We start from the raw sequence: 20,466 nt of genomic DNA, 5'->3' as shown, positions 1-20,466 counted from the left end.
CATTTTTTTTAAATTTAGGATCTTGAGGGAGAAGGACCCGAGAATTTTTTACCACCAAAATTTTTGACCCCCTCCCCAGAACTCTGGTACACTCTGGATCTCATGCATGCCTGCTCCTGGAACCCTCCTATAGGAGCAGGAGATGTGATCTTAGATGGAGATCCTGGAATCCAGAGGCAACCGTGTGCATTGCCCCAGGTGATGTTGGGTCTCTGGGGTCCAGCAGGTCTCGTGCCTCCCACCTTCTCCTAGCCTGCCCTCCCACTAGCCAGGGATACCCCCCGACCCCCACCCCCAGGCTTGAGCACAGCAAGATGCTTCCATATCTCTTTCAGAATACAAGGAACAGGAGTTTCAGTTGAACCCTTGGGGTGAGACAGGTATAGATCAGAATGAGGAGACTACATCTCCTGTCCACCTGAGTTCTTGTTGTTCTAGAACACAGCTCTAGCAATTATAGTTCAAACCATCTAAATTCCTGCTAAAACAACCCCAATGATGAGAACATCAAGGAGAACCTGGCCAGCAAATGTCCCCTTGAGGAGCATGGTAAGCTGGGCAAGCAGATCTGAGGTGAAAAGGAAAACTAAGGGGTGCCCCTGTGCCCTGACTCTGCTGGAAGTCTCTAGAAGGCTCGTGGATCCCTGATATAGGGCTCCACTCCTCATCCCCCAACCCCCTGTCTCATGGTGATGGGCTCAGGCAGCCCCTCATCCTACACACAGCACATGTATCTCCCTTTATCTCCAGAAGGCAGCACAATGGCCACCCGCTTCTGGATGATTCCATCCCCTTCTGCCTCATCTCCACAAGCTCCTTGTACTAGATCTGGTGCTCGCTGGCCCACTACAGGTCATGGTCATCTCTGCAGGGCAGAAGCCCAGGGTGCATAGCCCCTCAGGGTTACCCCACAGTCAGGGGCCGCATGGGCTTAAGAAGTGTGTGCCATGCCACTGCCCAGGGGACTCAGGATGGGCCACTGTCCTCAGCGCATGGCCCCCATCCCACACTAGATGTCCTCCATCCCCATGTGTGAGTAGCTCTGGAGAGAGGGTGGCCCCAGGCTGGGCTGGGAAGAGCTGCAGGGCTGGGCTGTGGGGAGTCCTTACCAGTGCGGCTCATGTTCTTGTCCCAAACCCCAAGTGTCTCTGAAGTAACAAGAAATGCGACTTCTTGAGTCCATCTCATCCCTCCATGATGTGCCCACTGGCCTCCCATCGCTGCTGGGGTAGCAGCAATGATGAGACTACCATGGATGGCAGAGGCTCCATGTCAAAACTCAGTCACTGTCATTGTCCTAGTCATCCTGTCACCATCCCAGTGTCCCATTATCCTCTGGAGTCCCCAGCCTCGGTGACCTGAAGGGGGGTGCTGTCCACCTCCTCCCCAGGACCAGGCAGTGTCAGTCAGGGCAGGGCACATCTCCAGAGGCCCCCAGCGTTTCTCTCTGCAACCCACCCCCACCAGCTTCTCTGTAGGGAACAGTCACTGTCTAAACTGTGCTAGTGTGACACAGTAAGAAGGACGTACTTGGTCTTCCCCCTCCTGCACAGCCTTTAACACCTTTGTAACTGATTGAATGGTGGGAGTCATAGGAGCACCTCTTCTAAGATTTTGTTCCCAGATCCTGAAAAAGTGCTGGAAAGATCCTGGTCCCATCCTTACACACTGTACCAAACCTAACTGCATAATGTCTCTCTCCTCTGATGCTGTGAGCCCTGAGAAGGCAGGACTCTGTCAGGGTCTGAAACGGAACCATCTGGCAAACTGTGGAGTTCCTGCTCCTGTGCAGATCAGCTGGGAAAGTCTGAGCCCTAATCGTGCCTCTCACTGGTTTATGCCTGGATCCCACATGCAAGGCCCTCCACAACTGTTTCATATGCTAAACCGTCAAGACCTTAACTAGAAATGACTAGCTACACCTACATCCTGACCCCCCTGTGTCCAACGTCACCCATAACTTGGCCATCCTAACTGCTGACTGCTTGGGACCTCACCCCCCATCAACCCAGATCGTACACACACATCAAGGTCTACACAGAGTTCCAGCTCATTCATGAACCTTTCCCCAATCACTGGAGGTCTGGCCTATGAACCCCGTAAACTGTGTCTCTGCTTCTCATGTGACATTTAAGGAGGCGTCTGTCTTCAATAGCTCTCAGTCTGCCCCACACCCTCAGTCACGTGCTCTCAGAAGTGTGGGCGCCTCCCCATCTTCACTGTGGGCTCTGTGAGGACAACCACTAGCTTATACCTTCTGGTTTCCCAACTGCAGGGACCTAAACTGTGTCCATGACCCACTGAGTCTGGTTTGTTAACCACTAAATGACACAAGGACCCCGTCCCCCTGAGCAGACTGTCCTGGCATTCCTTCTCATGTGACAGCTTATATTCACCTGTGTGTTCCAGCCTGACCGGGGGGGGGGGGGGGGGGGGCACCTGACAAGAGGGTCGCATGTCCCTGGGGTGGGAGGTGTGCTCAACTCTCTGCTTTCTCCCAGGCCCCAAACTTCTGGCGTCATGGGGTTCGGCGGTAGGATTGCTACACATTCCTCAGGTTTGGGGGTTATTCTTCATCTAAGCCAGATCTTGGTCTGGTCATCTGAAGAACTTGGCTCCTGCGTGCACCACTCGACTCCAGACTCTGTCTCTATGTCCTCATAGTTATGACAGGGAAAGGTGGTCGGTCCATGAAGCCTAAGGCAGGAAATGCAGGGCCTCCTGGAGCGACTCCAACCCCGCTGAGGGGGAATACTGCAGAGAGCGCTGTCCTGAGGGGGGAAGGGAGTGGAAGGGGGGAGTTCAGAGGAGGCTTCAGGATTTACTGAGTGAGGACCTAGTGATGCACGTGTGGGCAATGCATATGTATGTCTGTGTTTGTGCACATGTGTGTCGTGTGACAGGAGCGACAGGGACACAACATAACACAATGGGAGACAATGACAGAACAACCCTCCCTGTCCCCGGCCCCCTGGGACAGTCATATTCCAATCCCATATCCATGGTGCCCCCATAGAATGCACAGATTGTGTGTCATTTCCTACAAAGCAAACACTATTTGGCACATCCAGATTTAAAATAAAGAAAAAATCTGTGCTACTTTTGTCAAAACTCACTGGTGTCTTGCTCTTGCCAACTACGTTTAGATGACATGCAGATCACACCCCAAAGCTGTGTGAGAGCTGAACGTGTGAGCACATGCTGTCCGCACTCAGGACGCAACAGAAATCATCAGCCATTGTCAAAAAGAACCATTTGAAGAACATTATAAATGAGCTGCACGCAGGAACGTCCTGGGTACAGTAGAACCTTCTATAGTAGTAGTGACAGGTGGTAAGAGCAGCAAACATTGAAACGGTGTCATCAGAAGCTTGCGCTGCCCTCTGAGCTGTGAAGCCAGCATCAAATATTACACAGTGCACTTTCTGTTCACAGGATTCTCTTGTTCACAGGCATTACTCTTCCAGTAAGTGAACATCTGAGATGGTTGCCAGAAGAGAGGAAGTGGAGACTGGGGACAGGGGGGAGGGGCAGTGGGGACACAGGCTTCCAGTTCCAGAATGAATAGGTGATGGGAATAAAAGGCACAGCACGAGGAAGACAGATGATGACACTGTTATAGGGCTACGTTGGGCAGGTGGGAGCTACACCTGTGAGGAATAGAGCGTGATGTGTGAACTTGTCACATCATTACTTTGTACACCTGAGACTACTAGAACATTATGTGTCAACTATGCCCCAAATTTAAATACTTTTTAAAATTATTTTCTTACAATTTCATCTGTTTTAACATTTTACACTAAATGAATATAAGTGGCAAATTCTAATATTGGATATGAGAATTGATAAAATGTATAAATGTATATTTAACTTACACAAAGTAAGTTGCAAACAAATTAAAAATATAAATAACTAAACATCTGAGAAGATTCGATACTGTATGTGAATATTTGGATGGAAAGCATGACACTGGGCAGGCCTGGTCCTCCCAGCGCTAAGATGGCAAAAGCCCCTGAACGTGGTGTCAAACCTGTTTGAGTCACTTAATAAGAAATCATGCAATTGGAGGAGAAAAATGTTTGGGAAATAAACTTTTGTTCAGAGAATTGGCTTTAGTGACTTGTCTACAAACAGTGATGTCAATACTGTCTTTAGCTTTAGCAGAGAGATATGTTACTCATTAGGGAATCTGGATTAATTTGAGAAAAGAAGAATTAATTAGCACACAAAAGTAATAAGGAAATCAAGGAGGAAAATGAGCTCATACTATTTTTCATATTTAACTGAGGGCATGTCCAACATGACAGGTACATGGAGCGGAACAAGGGGGCACCCCAGACGGGTCAGAGTCAAGTGTTCACAGAGCTTCAGAGTGTGCAGGGCAGACGGTGTGTTAGCAGAGCCATCTAGAACCAGAAAGAACAGGCACACACAGGAACACAATCGCAGCCCTGCTGGGGCTTCTCCCGCCCCTCCCCTCGCATGGGAACCTGCGGACTCAGGCACCAGAGCATCTCCACGTGTTCACCCCAGCCGGAGCGCAGCAGAGCTGGGCTTCTCCGTCTGTTCGTTCCTGAAGCCCAAGCTTTGTTTGTGGACCTCTGTGGCCACCACTTGCTCTGCTGCAGGGCTGCACCCCTGTGGGCAGAGGTCAAGAACACCTCAGTCCCCGGCAGCTCCCAGTGGAGGGAGGTGAGAAATCTCCCTTCTCTCAGGCTAAGCCCTCCTGTTGTAGCAGGGAAAGGATCACAGGCAAAACCCAGATTGTCTTCCCCCCACCCCGCCCCCGCCCTTCTGTCCTCACTGTGTCCCCTGTTGTGTTCAGGATGAACTCTCCTAGTATTGATCCACCAGAGCCCAGCGAGAGGCCTCCTACCTCTCCCTCCCTGTACCCTGTACCCCCTATATCCTCACTCATTCTCCCCTGGAGAATGGCCTCAAACTGCCCTTAGGGAATGGGACGATGACTGCTCTGATGCTTCCTGCAGAAATGGGGTGGCGGGCTGTAAGGCAGTTAGAATCCATCCAGGATCCACCTAGGGGGCCCATGGTATGGCTCAGGCGGTCATGATGGCCATCAGACAACACATGCAGCAGCACATGCAAAAGAATAAGCATAACACAAATATCAAGCTCAAAATTGTGATCACATCTCTTAGGTAAGATCCCCAATTACAGATTCCATCAAATAGACCAGTGAATAATTTTGATCTTTTTGAATTGATCATGAATGTCCCCTATGAAATGGGACACTTTGTGAGAGTTATCTGTAATGTTAATACAACACATGTGAGGGAAAACAAAACAAAACAAAACAACAACAACAAAAAAAAAAAAACACCACATGTGAGGAAACTCCTCATATCCTAAATGGTTTGGCAATAGTAGACAATCCACAGTGGCCCGTTCCTGAGAAGTCCCTCTCCGACTTCACTTAATTCTTGGCTAAGTGTATGTAGTTCCTGGGACGGATATTTAGAGTTCTGCTGAGCAAGCATACTGTTTTGCTTATTTCATGTTGTAGCTCCTGTGGTAAGTCCTAGAAGTCCCATAGTGAGCTTGGAGGCCCTTCTACCGGGGGGGGGGGCTGTTGTACACTTGGATAAAGCCTTTGTAATTGGACTCCAGGAGAGGAGGCTTCTAGGACAAATATGACAAAGTGATAAAAACCATCAAGAAACTCTTTGTTTGAGTTCCCACCTTCACAATAGCCCAACCACAAGGAATCATTGGTAAGTGGGAGAAAACTTGACTCAAAAGATAAGGGCATCCTCAAATGTATCACTCAATCCAGTCATAAAGAAAGTGGGGTCATCATGATCTCCATAAGCCTATAGTTAATCCCATGTAGCAGGGCACGCTTTGGCTTTAAAGGAGTGATTCTGTTCATTCCAGCCACACAGAACTGGTCAAGGTGCTAGTTGAGTAATACAATTGTTGAGGAATTAATCCCATTTTCTGGTTTAAATTATTAAATTTAATAATAATAATTTATTATTATTATATTTATTATAATATATTATGACATATAATACAGGTTATATTATAATATATAATATTATAATCATTATATTATTATAAATTTAATAATAATAATTCTGGTTTAAATTATTATCCCCACAGAGTAGCAAGCAAGAGGATTACCTATACATGAGCTATTGTGGCAATTTCTCTGAAGTTTACCTCAGGCTGTCTAGATTAGGCAAACAACAAATGTTTAAAGATGATCAGACCTGGAATTTAACATACGTAAAGATGTTACTAAAACATAATTTCTCTCTATCATAATAACCCTCATTTTCAGAGATGACCCAAATCAAGACTAATCTGTTTCGAAAAAAAGCCCAATTTTAATGAGCTTGTTTTAATTATTTTTGTAAGCTCAGCAAGAACAGCAATTAGCTGTGTAGATCTTTTAAAATTTGCTTTGTTGGAACTTTTTGCAAGGAATATCTAGGTGGAACTCTCAGTAGCCTCTCCAGGCCAGAAGCCAAGCCAAGAACGTGCCATCAGACAGGTCTGCAATAGTTTTGGATGAGGGCAGCTGAATTCCTCTTCACGAGCTCCCAGAGTGTCTGAGGTTCCTGTGCCCGCCAGGAAGTGGCATTATTTACTCACTGCTGAGGCTGCTGGGAACTCTGTAAGCAAGGTATCAGGCCAGCAGTTCCAAGGGGCTTTAGGGCTCCAGGTTTCATAAAGTCAACCTCAGTTCCTTAAAGCTCTTTGGTCATATCTGAGTCCATGCATGTCTCTCTCAAATATGACATTCCAGTCAAAACATTCATAAAATAAGCCCTGTTTGCAATGGTGTCCCATCACAAGGAGAACAGATTCTTGTTGAGCTTATGCAAATGCCTATAGTTGCCATGGAAGAAAGAATATTTGTTATCTTCTTTTTTTTTAAATCTGTTTGTATTTGTTTATGTTATCTTAAGAGAAAGTTTTCTTAACCCTGAAGACCAAACACTGGTGAACCAGCTATGTTTTTAAACAAGAGTCACTAAACTATAATCATTTTCTTCGTTTATTTAGTCTCATGTTACTGATTCTTGTTTAGTTTAAATGCAGCTTTTATGTAGTTCAAGAAATTCTTACCCATTTTAGTTTAGGATTTTGAAAATATGAAAAACCTGTATTTCTTCTATAGTCCTTTTTTATTTTTTATTTTTTTTAAGATTTTATTTATTTGGCAGAGAGAAATCACAAGTAGATGGAGAGGCAGGCAGAGAGAGAGAGAGGGAAGCAGGCTCCCTGCTGAGCAGAGAGCCCAATGCGGGACTCGATTCCAGGACCCTGAGATCATGATTTGAGCCAAAGGCAGCGGCTTAACCCACTGAGCCACCCAGGCGCCCCTATAGTCCTTTTTTAAAACAATCTATTTCACAGAGAGAAAGAGAGAGTACAAGCAGGGTGAGCAGCAGACAGAGGGACAGGAAGAAACAGGCTCCCTGCTGAGCAGAGGGCCCAAAGCAGGGCTCCATCCCAGGACCCTGGGATCATGACCTGAGCTGAAGGCAGACACTTAACCAACTGAGCCACCAGGCACCCCCTAAAGTCCTTTTTATGAATCTTCTTGAAGATGAAACTCGTTTTATAAAGGACAAAAGACTGAAATGCAATTGACGAGGAAATTCAATTATTTCTGTGACATACAACATTTTAATAATTTGAATGTTGTTATCACTTAATCCCAAAACATATTAAAACTTTAGGAATCATCTTTAGAAGAGTTTTTTATCTGGCATTTGTCCAGATAACATAACCTATGGTTTATCATTATTTGTTGACGGTGCTTTCCAGGTAACTTAACATACCAAGTAAACAAGCCTAATTGGTCAAAAAGACATAATTTACAATGTAAATCTTGTGGAATTTTATGAAAAACTTCAGTTATAAAGCATATGCGTAAGTGGGACTACAAATTATTGTAAAATCCAAAACTTAATCATTTACTTGACCAAAGTAACAGTAAGATTCCAAAGGCAAATAAGCAGTGTCATAAATTTGTTAGCAAAACTTACCTCCTTTAATACTGAGAAGTTTTAACTAAGAAATCAAAGGCCCGAAAAGACAAAATACTGAAACTGGTTTTCTTGGGCAGATAGAAAAGAGAAACAACTTTTTTACATTTTTTTTTACCAAGAAGAGACCATTAATTGAAGAAAGCTTTGGGGCACCTGAATGGTTCAATTGGTTAAACAACTGCCTTTGGCTCAGGTCACAGTCCTGGAATCCCAGGACTCCCCCTGTTGGGCTCCCAGCTCAATGGGGAGTCTGCTTCCTCCCTCTGACCTTCCTTGCTCTCATGTTCTCTCTCACTCTCTTTCTCAAATAAATAAAGAAAATCAAAAAAAAAAAAAAAGGAGAAGAAGAAGAAAGGAAACCTTTGTCTTTTTTAAGTGAAAGAAAGTGGAATTTCAACCTTCTACCAGTGCACTTTTAAAACCCATTTATTTAAGGGGAGCCCGCGTGACTGAGATGGTTAAGGATACAGGCCTCCCGCTGAGCAGAGAGCCGAATGCGGGGCTCAATCCCAGGACTCTGGGATCATGACCCGAGCTGAAAGCAGAGGCTTTAACCCACTGAACCACCCAGGCGCCCCAAAAAACCACATTATTTCAATCTTAGTCCATTCTGACCACATATGACAATTCTTTTCCAAAGAGTTTTCTTTACAAACCCTCTATAACTTCTTTTTTCATTTAGATGTTGTCCCAAGCTGTTTCTTTTGAAATAATCAGTCTTATTTAGCACAAAATTACCTTTTTTTATCTTTAACAAAACTGTATTCCCATTTTTTATAACTTTTTTACCTATCTCCTACTTTTCTACATACAGAGTTCCTTCCCTTCTTTTCATCAGTATTAATTATACTTAGCAGAATTCTGCACTCTTAGAAACCTTCATCTTTAGTGAAAATTAAGTAGTAACCAATAGTAAACTTGTAAGGTTTTATAGGCGAGATAAACATGACACCAGGCGAGGTAGGCACAAGGCAAGATTTATTAAAGGCACTCTCCAGTGAAGTTTCAGGGCTCAGGAGAAGGGGAGCCAGGAAAGTCACACTGGGAGGAGGTGGGCACCCTCGGGCGAGGTTCTATGACTCTGGAAAGCAGAGTCAGGAAAGTTGCACTGGGAGAGAGTCGGCAGGGGTCTTTTATGGGGCCAAGGCTGGGCAGGGGCTCACATCCATATATGGTAGGGTATTTGGTGATCAGAGGATATGGGGTGGGGGGTCCTGATACTTCTGTTTCCTGCATAGGTATTGGGTTACCTATGGAGACATGACCCGGGCATACATCCTTTTGGCAAGAGAGTCAAGGGTTAAGGAATGGGGGCGGGGAAGATGGCTCCCCGGCGGCTGTCATTTCTATTGTTCCTCCTGCATTCCAGGAGCCTGCTGACCCAATAAAACTGTTACACCAGAAGTTTATAGACAGCAAATTTATGAATCACTTAAGCACAAAACATGTTTAACAACAAACTCAAATATTCTTAGTTTCTTTGTAATAAGAAGTCAAAAGCACAAGTCTATGCCCAGTACTTTATCTTGCTTGAAAAAGACCTACATGTCCAATGAATTTAATCTCAATTACTATGCAAGCAAAGCTTTAAAGTTTCAGCTTAGCAAAGACTTTTAAAGCTATCTTAACAATTATCCATGAAAACGCCAAGGCATAAAATTAACTCTCATTTTAAGTTATCTTTCTGTTAAAAAATTATAACAGAGATCACAAAAGCTTATTTGACCTTCAGTAAATCTTGGTAGAATAAAATAAAATAAATTAAATGAAAAGTTAATGCTGATAGCTTTAAAGACATGTTTACCTTAATTAAACCAACAAACATAAATTAGTTTAAATACCCATTATATTTCACTTGGATTCTCCTTTAGAAATCAATCAGTGTGTTCCCATTGTCAAGTTTTACCTGGGAAATCTGAAATGAGCAGTGTGTTCAATCTGCAATCCAGGTTGTTCAGAAGCAGGAGGAGGGGGAGGCAGAAGAGGCAAAGTGTCCCCAGAAAGCAGAGAAAGAAGGTTCCCGTTCTAAAGCCTGACAGTTCAGACAGATGAAAAGACACAGATTTTTTGTTTGTTTTTCCACCAAAGCGGAAGTAGGCAATCCATGTCAGGCCAGAGAAAACCGGGAACTTCCCTGAAAAAAAAGGGAGTTTCAGCAGCTGCTTGGGAACATTTCCTAAAGTCCCCCTCCTGCGGTAGACTAACCAGAGACAGTGGGTTCCAATGATACCCATTAACCTGGGAAATGAGGGAGAAGCCCCATATCCATTAGGAGGTACGGAGAGAGTAAGAGTCTTTGCCAGGGAGGGCCTGTGTTTTTTCTAGCAACCTGGGTTTCTTCTGAAGAGGTTTACTTCGATAATTATCATCTGGTATGTCAAGAGGGAGTTGACTAGCCAGACACATTGGGGCAAACACATTCTGCAAGAGGCCTTCAGGTCGGGGTCCTGATGAAGAGCCCTGTTTTCTGCAGAAGATATTTAACTGTTTGATCCCACTAAGGTCATGCAATGTTATAGGAGATCAGTCCTTTCCTAAATTTTGTAATCGAAATTGTTCCAGTGGGTCAGAAGGCACCCCAAGGGAGAGAATCCTTGGGAACTTAAGAAGAAACCTTGCCTTGTTATGAAGGTCACACCTTATTTTATCATGCCTTGAAGTACCCACTGTGTTTGACCCATGGGAAACAACACTAGAAAAGGTTCACAAGGGGAAATTACCCAAATTTGCAGGACATAGTCCAGAGGAGTCCCTGCAAAAATGGTCCATTTCCCATCTCGTGAATCTGGTACTTTCTCCTACCTGTCATAGACAGGTGCCTATGAGGGTATCCCTGCATATCAGCTCTCTGTCCCCTAACCAAGGTGTCCCTTGATGACCCATCCTAGAGTGAGATTGGCCTAACACCGTAGGACGTGGAAACTCATGCCAGCAGAAATAGCTACTCTGACCTGCACCCGGCACCTAATCCTTCCCCTCCCCTGGACTATCACCCAGTGAAATAACATTTAGGCAGCTCAGCCACAGTCAAGGTTGCAAACTGGTATCCAGGGATTTGTGGGCAGCTGTGTGCTACTTTGGGACTCTGACCTCCAGGACTAATCTCCATCTTTTTACATGTCTCAGAAACCCCAAGGTCATTTATGATGTCCAGGGATAGTCTCAGAATGCCAAGTGACCAGTCCTGTGGGCTCCCCAGATGAGGCCTGAAATGGGTCAGGGGGAATTCTGTCACATGTCTCTCCAGAGTCCTCCTAGGAATTCCTTATTTATTTTGTTTGCACTCAAGGCTCTGAGAAACAAAAACCCAATTAAGTGTTTTGGTTTATTTTCAGCGTCAAAGTGCCTGAACATCCATTCTTCTACATACCTGATTGATGAGGGAACAGAAGGCTGACTGAGGACAAAACAAAAGTTGACACCTTGCAACCTCCCCTCCCCCCCACTCCTGGGTGGGACATAGGTGACATTCTTTAGGAATCTCCCCCCCCCATCTTAATGTGAATACCTTGCTAGAAGGCAAAATGAATCTTGGCAATGGCAAGGCCTCTGGTGTCCGGTATCTTGGAGGTCCTCTTCAGCATATGAAAGTTCTATTGAAACCTCCCTTTCCCTTACTTTCCCCACCCCCATGGTACAGGACCTGCCACCCCTCACAACCCAGAGCAGCAGCTCTTTCTGCCCACGGGTCCTGTCCCCGTGCTTTTAATAAACCACGATTTTGCATCCGAGATGTCTCAAGAATTGTTTCTTGGTCATCAGCACCAGACCTCACCCCACCAAACCTCACCTATGTTCTAGAACTTCATCATTTGGCACCCAACGTGGGGTTGTGAGTCTTTACATTTGGACTCTGTGTTTCGGTGCAAAATTGGTGAGTACTTTCTCTCCTTTTCTTTAGTCTCATTTCAGGGGCTTTTCAAGGAGTGTGGTCTTTCAGGAACACTTTCATGTTGATTGCTCAGGCTGCAATCCTCTAGCCCGTGGCTGCTCTATGGGGAGGAGAATGTCTTCCTTTTGGCTGGAAGTTAGTACCCTGGCCCAAATGGTAATAAGACTCAGAAACTTGATGCTCTCTCTTTATTCCTGTTCTTATATAAAGTTGTTTCCCTTGGGCACAAGACAGCCACCTAAGTCACCAGAACGGTTGCCAATCTTTAAGACTCCCATGTGAGGTTTCCTCCTGATGGATCTAATGTGATCCCCTTCACATCCCTGGTCTAGCCACTTCTGGTCACGGGACCTCCAATGGGAGCTGGCCAAAACCAGTACCCAACTGAATTAAAACGCAACTGGGGACCATTTACTAGGAAAGTTGGCTATGAGGACCACATGTGTTGGAATGTCACATAGACCATGATGGATTTCAGTCTTTACTGTTTCTTGTCAGTGTCTTCTACAAACTACTTAAAGGTACGAAATTGGGTAATTTACCCTTGACAAACTTTTCTAGTATTGCCATGGGTTAAAATGGCAAAACAGTCTGCAATCTTCAGGACAGATGATGGCATGGCACTACACAGTATTTTGGACTATTCACCAGCCACCCATCAGCAGTCTAGGATGCGATGGGGAAGGGAAGGGGCGCCGGCACCCCTCCAGGGCTTTTACGGCATGAATGCCTTCCTGGGGGAAGGCAGGGTCATGATCATTAGTGATGTCTTGTTGAGGGACACCTCTGGTCGCTTTTGACACCTGGGAACCTCTGACACAACCTGCGTGAGACACCACCCACGTGTCAGGGGGGATTTGGTAATGGACCTTCTTTACTTTTCTGGGAGCATGGCCTTAGTAGGTTTCTTCAGTTCCCAAGGACTCTACCTTGGGGTGCCTTTTAACCCACTGGAAATAATTTGCATTGCAAAACTTAGGAAAGGACTGAGCTCCTGTAACTGCATGGCCTCAGTGGGATCTATCAGTTAGATCTCCTCTGCAGGAAACAGGGCAAATGGACCTAGGACACCTTCCTTGCTCATACTGAGGCCTTCATTGTTGTACAACAGGACCCCGACCTAAGGGCCTTTTACAGAATGTGTTTGCCTGAATGAGTCAGCCAATAAATTCCCTCCTGACATACTGGATGATAATTATGTAAATAAGCCTTCTCCTAGTAAACCCACGTTGCTGGAGGATACACAGGCCATCCCTAGCTAAGGGGACTCTGACTTTATCTCTCTATGTTCCTAATAGATGTGGGGTCTTCTCCCTCCCTCATTTCCCATGTTAAAGGCTATAACTGCAGCCAAATGGGGTTAGTCTAACTTGAGACAGAGACTTTAAGGAATATTCCCAAGCAGCTGCCGAAACTCCCTTGGTTTGGGGGAAATTCCCTGTTTCCTCTGGCCGGACCTGGACTGCCTGACCCCTCCCCCTTGCTGGCTGGAAAGCATGGCATCTGCTCCTCTGTTGGAGCTGATGAGCTCTAAAACCGGGAATTCTTTCACTGCCTTCTGGCAGCACTTTGTTCTTCTGTCTCCCCCTTCTCCTGTTTCTGCACCAATGTGGGTACTGCTGCATGACTGGCCTCTAGACCATGGACCAAGGCTCCTCCTCTCTTCACTGTCAGGGAGCAAGAAGAGCAACCCCTGGACTAACACCCCCCACTCCAGATTTCCCCACCTGTGTCTCAGGTAAACACTGAAAATGGGGTGGTCCCAAGTGGAACATAAATCAGTATTTAAACTAAGTTAAGTTTGTTGGTTTAATTAAGATAGACATGTCTTTGAATAACAGCAGTAAATGTGAAGCTTTTATTCTATCAAGGTTTACTGAAGGTCAAATAACCTCATCTTACCTCGTGCAATTTGTTAGCAAAAAGATGACTAAACTGATGGTTAATTGTTTCAAAGTTCTCATGGGTAATTTTTTTTTCAATTTATTTATTTTCAGAAAAACATTATTCATTATTTTTTCACCACACCCAGTGCTCCATGGAAGCCGTGCCCTCTATAATACCCACCACCTGGTACCCCAACCTCCCACCTCCCCGCCACTTCAAACCCCTTAGATTGTTTTTCAGAGTCCATAGTCTCTCATGGTTCACCTCCCCTTCCAATTTACCCAAATTCCCTACTCCTCTCTAACTCCCCTTGTCCTCCATGCTATTTGTTATACTCCACAAATAAGTGAAACCATAGGATAATTGACTCTCTCTACTTGACTTATTTCACTCAGCATAATCTCTTCCAGTCCCGTCCATGTTGCTACAAAAGTTGGGTATTCGTCCTTTCTGATGGAGGCATAATACTCCATAGTGTATATGGACCACATCTTCCTTATCCATTCATCCATTGAAGGGCATCTTGGTTCTTTCCATAGTTTGGCGACTGTGGCCATTGCTGCTATAAACATTGGGGTACAGATGGCCCTTCTTTTCACGACATCTGTATCTTTGGGGTAAATACCCAGGAGTGCAATGGCAGGGTCATAGGGAAGCTCTATTTTTAATTTCTTGAGGAATCTCCACACTGTTCTCCAAAGAGGCTGCACCAACTTGCATTCCCACCAACAGTGGAAGAGGGTTCCCCTTTCTCCACATCCTCTCCAACACATGTTGTTTCCTGTTTTGTTAATTTTGGCCATTCTAACTGGTGTAAGGTGATATCTCAATGTGGTTTTAATTTGAATCTCCCTGAGGGCTAATGATGATGAGCATTTTTTCATGTGTCTGATAGCCATTTGTATGTCTTGATTGGAGAAGTGTCTGTTCATATCTTCTGCCCATTTTTTGATGTGTTTGCCTGTTTCGTGTGTGTTGAGTTTGAGGAGTTCATTATAGATCCTGGATATCAACCTTTAACCTGTTTTATTCCTACTATGGTAAATACTGACAGAGATAACCCAGAGACACAAAATGATCCTTGGGATCCTCAGTCATCTGTGAGACTGTGTAGATACCCTGTGAACAGAGTGCTTGAGAATCACTGACTCATGGAGCTCCGGGGCCAGGACTCAGGGGGACAGTGTGACAAAGAGAGCTCTGTGCAGGTGAGGGGTCCTGGCAAAGTCCCAGGTCCCTGGGTCGCCTCTCATGCCCCAGGGCGGTGTCTGCGGTGGGGAAGCCCAGTGTTGGGGAGTCTGGATCTCTCCAGGATTCACTTCTCCCTCTCCCAACCTGTGTGAGGTTCTCCTGCCTGGGTACTCCAGACCGGATCCAGGTTCCCACTCCCCTTGGGGTCAGGTTTCTGGAGAAACCAATCAGCCGCACCCCGGTTCCGGATTATAAAGTCTTCTCACCCGCCTCCGAGTTTAGCTGCGGCTCAGGGACTCAGCAGACACTGAACAATCAGGTTGTGAAGCCCCGAACCCTCCTCCTGCTGCTGTGGGGGGGGGGGGGGCGCCCTGGCCGTGATCAAGATCTGAGCGGGTGAGTGCGGGGCGGGAGGAAAGGGCCTCTGCGTCTTGGGAGCGAGGGGTCCCCCGGGCGGGAACCCGGGACCCCCCGGGGAAGGCGTCTCTCCGCCGCTCCCATCCCCGCCCCGGCCTGTGCTCCCCCGTCCCTCCCCGCCTGCGCCCTGCTCTCCCCAACTTGGTGCCCCTCCCTCTGCCCTCCAGGCCGCCTGCACCTGGGCCCGGGTCCCCCGCCGGGAGGAGGGTCGGGCGGCGTCTCAGCCCCTCCGCGCCCGCAGGCTCCCAGTACCTGAGGTATTTCTCCACCGCCGTGTCCCGGCCCGGCCGCGGGGAACCCCCGTACTGGGGAGTCGGCTACGTGGACGACACGCAGTTCGTGCGGTTCGACAGCGACTCTGCCAGTCGGAGGATGGAGCCGCGGGCGCAGTGGGTGCAGCAGGAGGGGCGGGAGTATTGGGAGCGGCAGACGCGGGGCGCCAAGGACACCGCACAGACTTACCGAGTGAACCTGAACACCCTGCGGAGCTACTACAACCAGATCGAGGCCGGTGAGCGACAGGGCCCGGGTCCAGGTCACGACCCCCATTCTCCGATATCCAGGTCTCAGTGTCACCCGAGTCTGAGGGACCCTCCCCCTACCCCTCCGCCGCCCCGCAATCTTAAGCCCGAAGACCCGCAGGAACTTTTGGCGGTTTTCCTTTCTCTTTCACCTTAACCCCCTATCTGTCCGGGCAGGACCAGGGTCTCACTCCATCCAGAGCATGTACGGCTGTGACGTGGGGCCCGATGGGCGCCTCCTTCGCGAGTACTATCAGGGTACTATCAGGGCTCCTACCATGGCGCAGATCACCTCGCCCTGAACGAGGACCTGCGCTCCTGGACCGGCGGACACTGCGGCTCAGATCTCCAGACGCAAGTGGGAGGCAGCGGCTGTGGCGGAGCATGAGAGGAACTACCTGGAGGGCAGGTGCGTGCAGTGGCTCCGGAGCCACCTGGAGAACGGGAAGGAGACGCTACTGCGCTCAGGTACAAGTGGCCGTGGGGCCTCCCTGATCTCCCCTCCCCTGGCTCTGGCTTCCCACTAGGAAGGGGAAATGGTCTCAAGTCAGAACACCGGGGAGAGGGAGGTCCGCCTGGGTATTCATGTTCCTACTAGAGAGTGACTCACCCAGAGAGCCACTTTTCTCTGAAGGACAATGGAGGAATCCAGTCTCTCCCAGGAGGCAAGTGGAGACCATCCCTGCAATAACCCATCAGCGGTTCACTTTGATCCTGGCAGCCACCTTGGAAACCATGACTTAACCTCTCAAGGCCTTTTTCTCCACCCGTGAACACCTTTGTAGGTCTGACTTCTGGTTTTCTGCCTCATTCACCCTCCACCTCAATCAGGATCATTTAGTGTGATCTTACCCTAAGACCTGCAGCCTGACACCCTGGATTTTCCTACCCGAGAACTTTCCAGGATTAGAAGATCCCAAAAGGCTAGGTTGGTGACTGGTCTTTTGCTTCTTCCATCTGAACCAATGGCCTTGTCCACCTCAAGATGGTCACATGAATGCCCTTTCAGTGGCTTGTAAATATAAACCCAAGTGTGGATTCTTTTCCTCAGAACCCCCAACATACATGTGACACACCACCCCACATCTGACCATGATGTCACCCTGAGGTGCTGGGCCCTGGACTTCTACTCTGTGGAGATCACCCTGACCTGGCAACATCATGGGGGAGGAACGGACCCAGACACAGAGCTTGTGGAGACCAGGCCTGCAGGGGTTGTTAACTTCCAGAAGTGGGTGGCTGTGGTAGTGTTTTCTGGACAGAAACAGAGATACATGTTTCATATGGAGCATGAGGGGCTGCCCGAGCCCATTACCTTGAGATAGGGTAAGGACGGTTTGTGGTAGAGCCTTTTCTCAGGGAAAGCAGAAGGCCTTCTGGAGAATTTCAGGATTCAAACCAGAGGTCTGGGGCCCTTCCCTTCCCTTCCCTTTCCAGAGCTGCCTCCTCCCACCCTCTCCATCACATGGATCATTGCTGGTTGGGCTCTCCTGGCAGTTACTGTGGTGACTGGAGCTGTCATCTGGAGGAAGAAGCGCTCAGGTAGGGAATGGAGTGGGGAGATGTGAGATTTCTTGTCCCTCTGGAAGGTTTACTAGGTTGGAGACTGTCCTGCCTTGTTACTGGGAAATACCATCCTCACACATGGACTTGCCCACTCTGGAGCTGATCACTAACACTTAGTCTGTGGCAAATGCTTGTGGAAATGAAGGACACATTTTCATCTTGGTAATTCTGGTGATGGGGACCTGATGCCCAGCAGTCATAGGACGGAGAGGAAGGTCCCTACTGAGAACAGATCTCCAGCAAGCTAGGTGGTCCTTAGGACATTTTTCAAATTTAGAATATCTTCACTTGGTTTCTCAGTTTCATGACCTTAATAGACAGGAAATGATGTCCAGAGCTTATTCATGTGAGGAGCATGAGAAACACTGCCTCTCTGAAAATTTGAAAAACTAAGTTCATATCCTCAGAAAAGGTTGAAACATATTAAAATCCTCTCTATTTTCAAGTACAAGAGTATTCTAAGGAAATTTACCTTTGAGACAGCAGAAAGTGAGCAAACAACTATTGCAAAAAAAATTGCAATCACAGACTAACTGTTTTGTGATTTGTAGTCCAAATTTGCTTTACCATTTTGGGTCAAAATAACTTTAAGTCATTAAAGTTAGTTTAGTTTATAATTGTCCTGGATTGGTGATGACCCAAAAATTGTAAGAAAGAAACAAATTTCAGGGCAGCTGGCTGGCTCAGTTGGTAGAGCAGGTGACTCTTGAATATGAGGTCCTGAGTTCAAACCTCATGTTGAACATATAGCTTATTAAATATAAACAAATGAACAAAATAAACAAATTATTAAAAATAAACAAATAAACAGATGAGCAAAAATAAGTAAATAAAAAAAATTTTTTAAGAAATTATTTTTAAAAGAAAGAAACAGGGGCACCTGGGTGCCTCAGTCATTTAAGTATCTGACTCTTGGGTTTAGGTCAGGTGATGATCTCATGGGTCTTGAGATGGAGCCCAATGTAGGGCTCTATGCTCAGCAGAAAGTTGGCTTGAGATTCTTTCCCCTTGTCCCTCTCCCCACTCTCTCTCTCTCGTTCTCAAATAAATAAATCAATCTTTATAAAGAAGGAAAGAAACAAATTTCTCTATCAGATCCTATATTTAATCTGGGTGACAACAATTTACACCAATAATTACAGTAAAGAAAAAGAGCAACTCCTAGAGTGGAACATAAAAATAAAATGGAAAAAAATACTGTGAGTGAATAACTTTAGGAAGAATAGGTAGCCAAAAAAGCTCATAAAATTCAGTATTGGAATCATAAGACATAAACTATAACATAACTAGGATATCATTTAAATATAGAAATATATATTATTGAATATATATTATGGATATGATATAAAGAAAAAAATCACAGAATTGAAAATGTAGAAAAAATGGCAAAAGCATAAGCACCTCTTATAAAACTACAAGGGGGCGACTGGGTGACATAGTCGGTTAAGTGTCTGCCAACAGCTCATTTCATGATCCCACAGTCCGGGCCTTGTGGAATATACGTTCCAGTGGGAAGAGGCAGACTATCTACCATCAGCAGAAAATGAGGGAGGGGTTAGGTCAGGAAGTCCTAAGTGCTATGGGAAAAATGCAGAGGGAAGGTGATCCTGAGTTGGTGTGTGGGGACAGAAAACGTGACTTTTTGTTTTTTAAAATATATATGGGAATGCAGTATATGAACAAAGAAACTTCAAAAAAGTTTTTTAATTTAAAACTTTTATTCATTTATTTAAATTAAAGTATAATCAACATAGAATGTTATATTAATATCAGGTAAACAACATTCAGCAATGCTATATATTTAATTAATGCCTTGTCTCCTGAGCCATGGGAGAGGCAGTGTCTCTATAACAAGTGTCCTTTTAATCCCCTTCCTACCTTTCATCCCTCCCCCAGCCACCTCCCCTCAACCACCAGTTTGTTCTCTGTATTTAAGAGTCTGTTTTTAGGGGCACCTGGGTGGTTCAATGGGTTAAGTGTCTGCCTTTGGCTCAGGTCATGGGATCGAGCCCCACTTGGGCTCTCTGTCAGTGGGGAGCCTGCTTCCCCCTCTCTCTCTGCCTGCCTACTTGTGATCTCTCTCTCTCTCTGGCAAATAAATAATCTTTTTTTTTAAGATTTTATTCATTTATTTGACAGCGAGAGATTACAAGTAGGCAGAGAGGCAGGCAGAGAGAGAGAGGAGGAAGCAGGCTCCCTGCTGAGCAGAGAGCCCGATGCGGGACTCGATCCCAGGACCCTGAGATCATGACCTGAGCCAAAGGCAGCGGCTTAACCCACTGAGCCACCCAGGCGCCCAATAAATAATCTTTTAAAAAAAGAGTCTGTTTTTTTGGATGCTTCTTTTCCTTTTGTTCATCTGGGTTTTTTTTCTTAAATTTCAGATATGAGTGAAATCATATGGTATTTGTCTTTCTCTGACTCATTTTACTTAGCATAACACTGTCCAGCTCCAACCATGTTATTGCAAATGGCCAAATTTTATTCTTTTTGATGGCTAAATAATTATGCCACATCTTCTTTATGCATTCAGCTATTGGTGGACACTTGGGCTGGTTCCATATCCTGGCTATTGTAAATAGTACTGCAGTAAACATAAGGGTGCATGTATCTTTTCAAATTAGTGTTTTCATTTTCTTTGGGTAAATACCCATAATAGGATTACTAGGTCATATGATAATTCTATTTTTTAACTCTGTGAGAACCTCCACACTGTTTTCCACAGCAGCTGCACCAATTTTAATTCCCACCAACCGTGCATGAGAGTTCCATTTTCTCCACATCCCCTTCACACTTGTTATTTCTTGCGTTGTTGGTTTTGCCCATTCTGACAGGTGTAAGTGGTATCTCATTGTGGTTTTGATTTGTATTTCCCTGATGATGAGTGATATTGAGCATCTTTTCATGTGTCTGTTGGCCGTCTGTTCGTATTCTTTGGAAAAATGTCTTCTGTCGAAAGATGGCTGTT

The 20,466-nt window shown here is 46.0% G+C and overlaps 1 pseudogene; it reads left to right on the top strand.

The window, feature by feature from the left end:
• Window positions 1-20,466, top strand: part of LOC122906416 — a 43,651-nt pseudogene that overhangs the window by 16,188 nt on the left and 6,997 nt on the right.

Source organism: Neovison vison, chromosome 1 (genome assembly GCF_020171115.1).
Source record: "Neovison vison isolate M4711 chromosome 1, ASM_NN_V1, whole genome shotgun sequence".
NCBI classification, from domain to species: domain Eukaryota; kingdom Metazoa; phylum Chordata; class Mammalia; order Carnivora; family Mustelidae; genus Neogale; species Neogale vison.
Note: the sequence above shows the minus strand (reverse complement) of the source record. Positions and strands in the feature narration are given on the sequence as shown.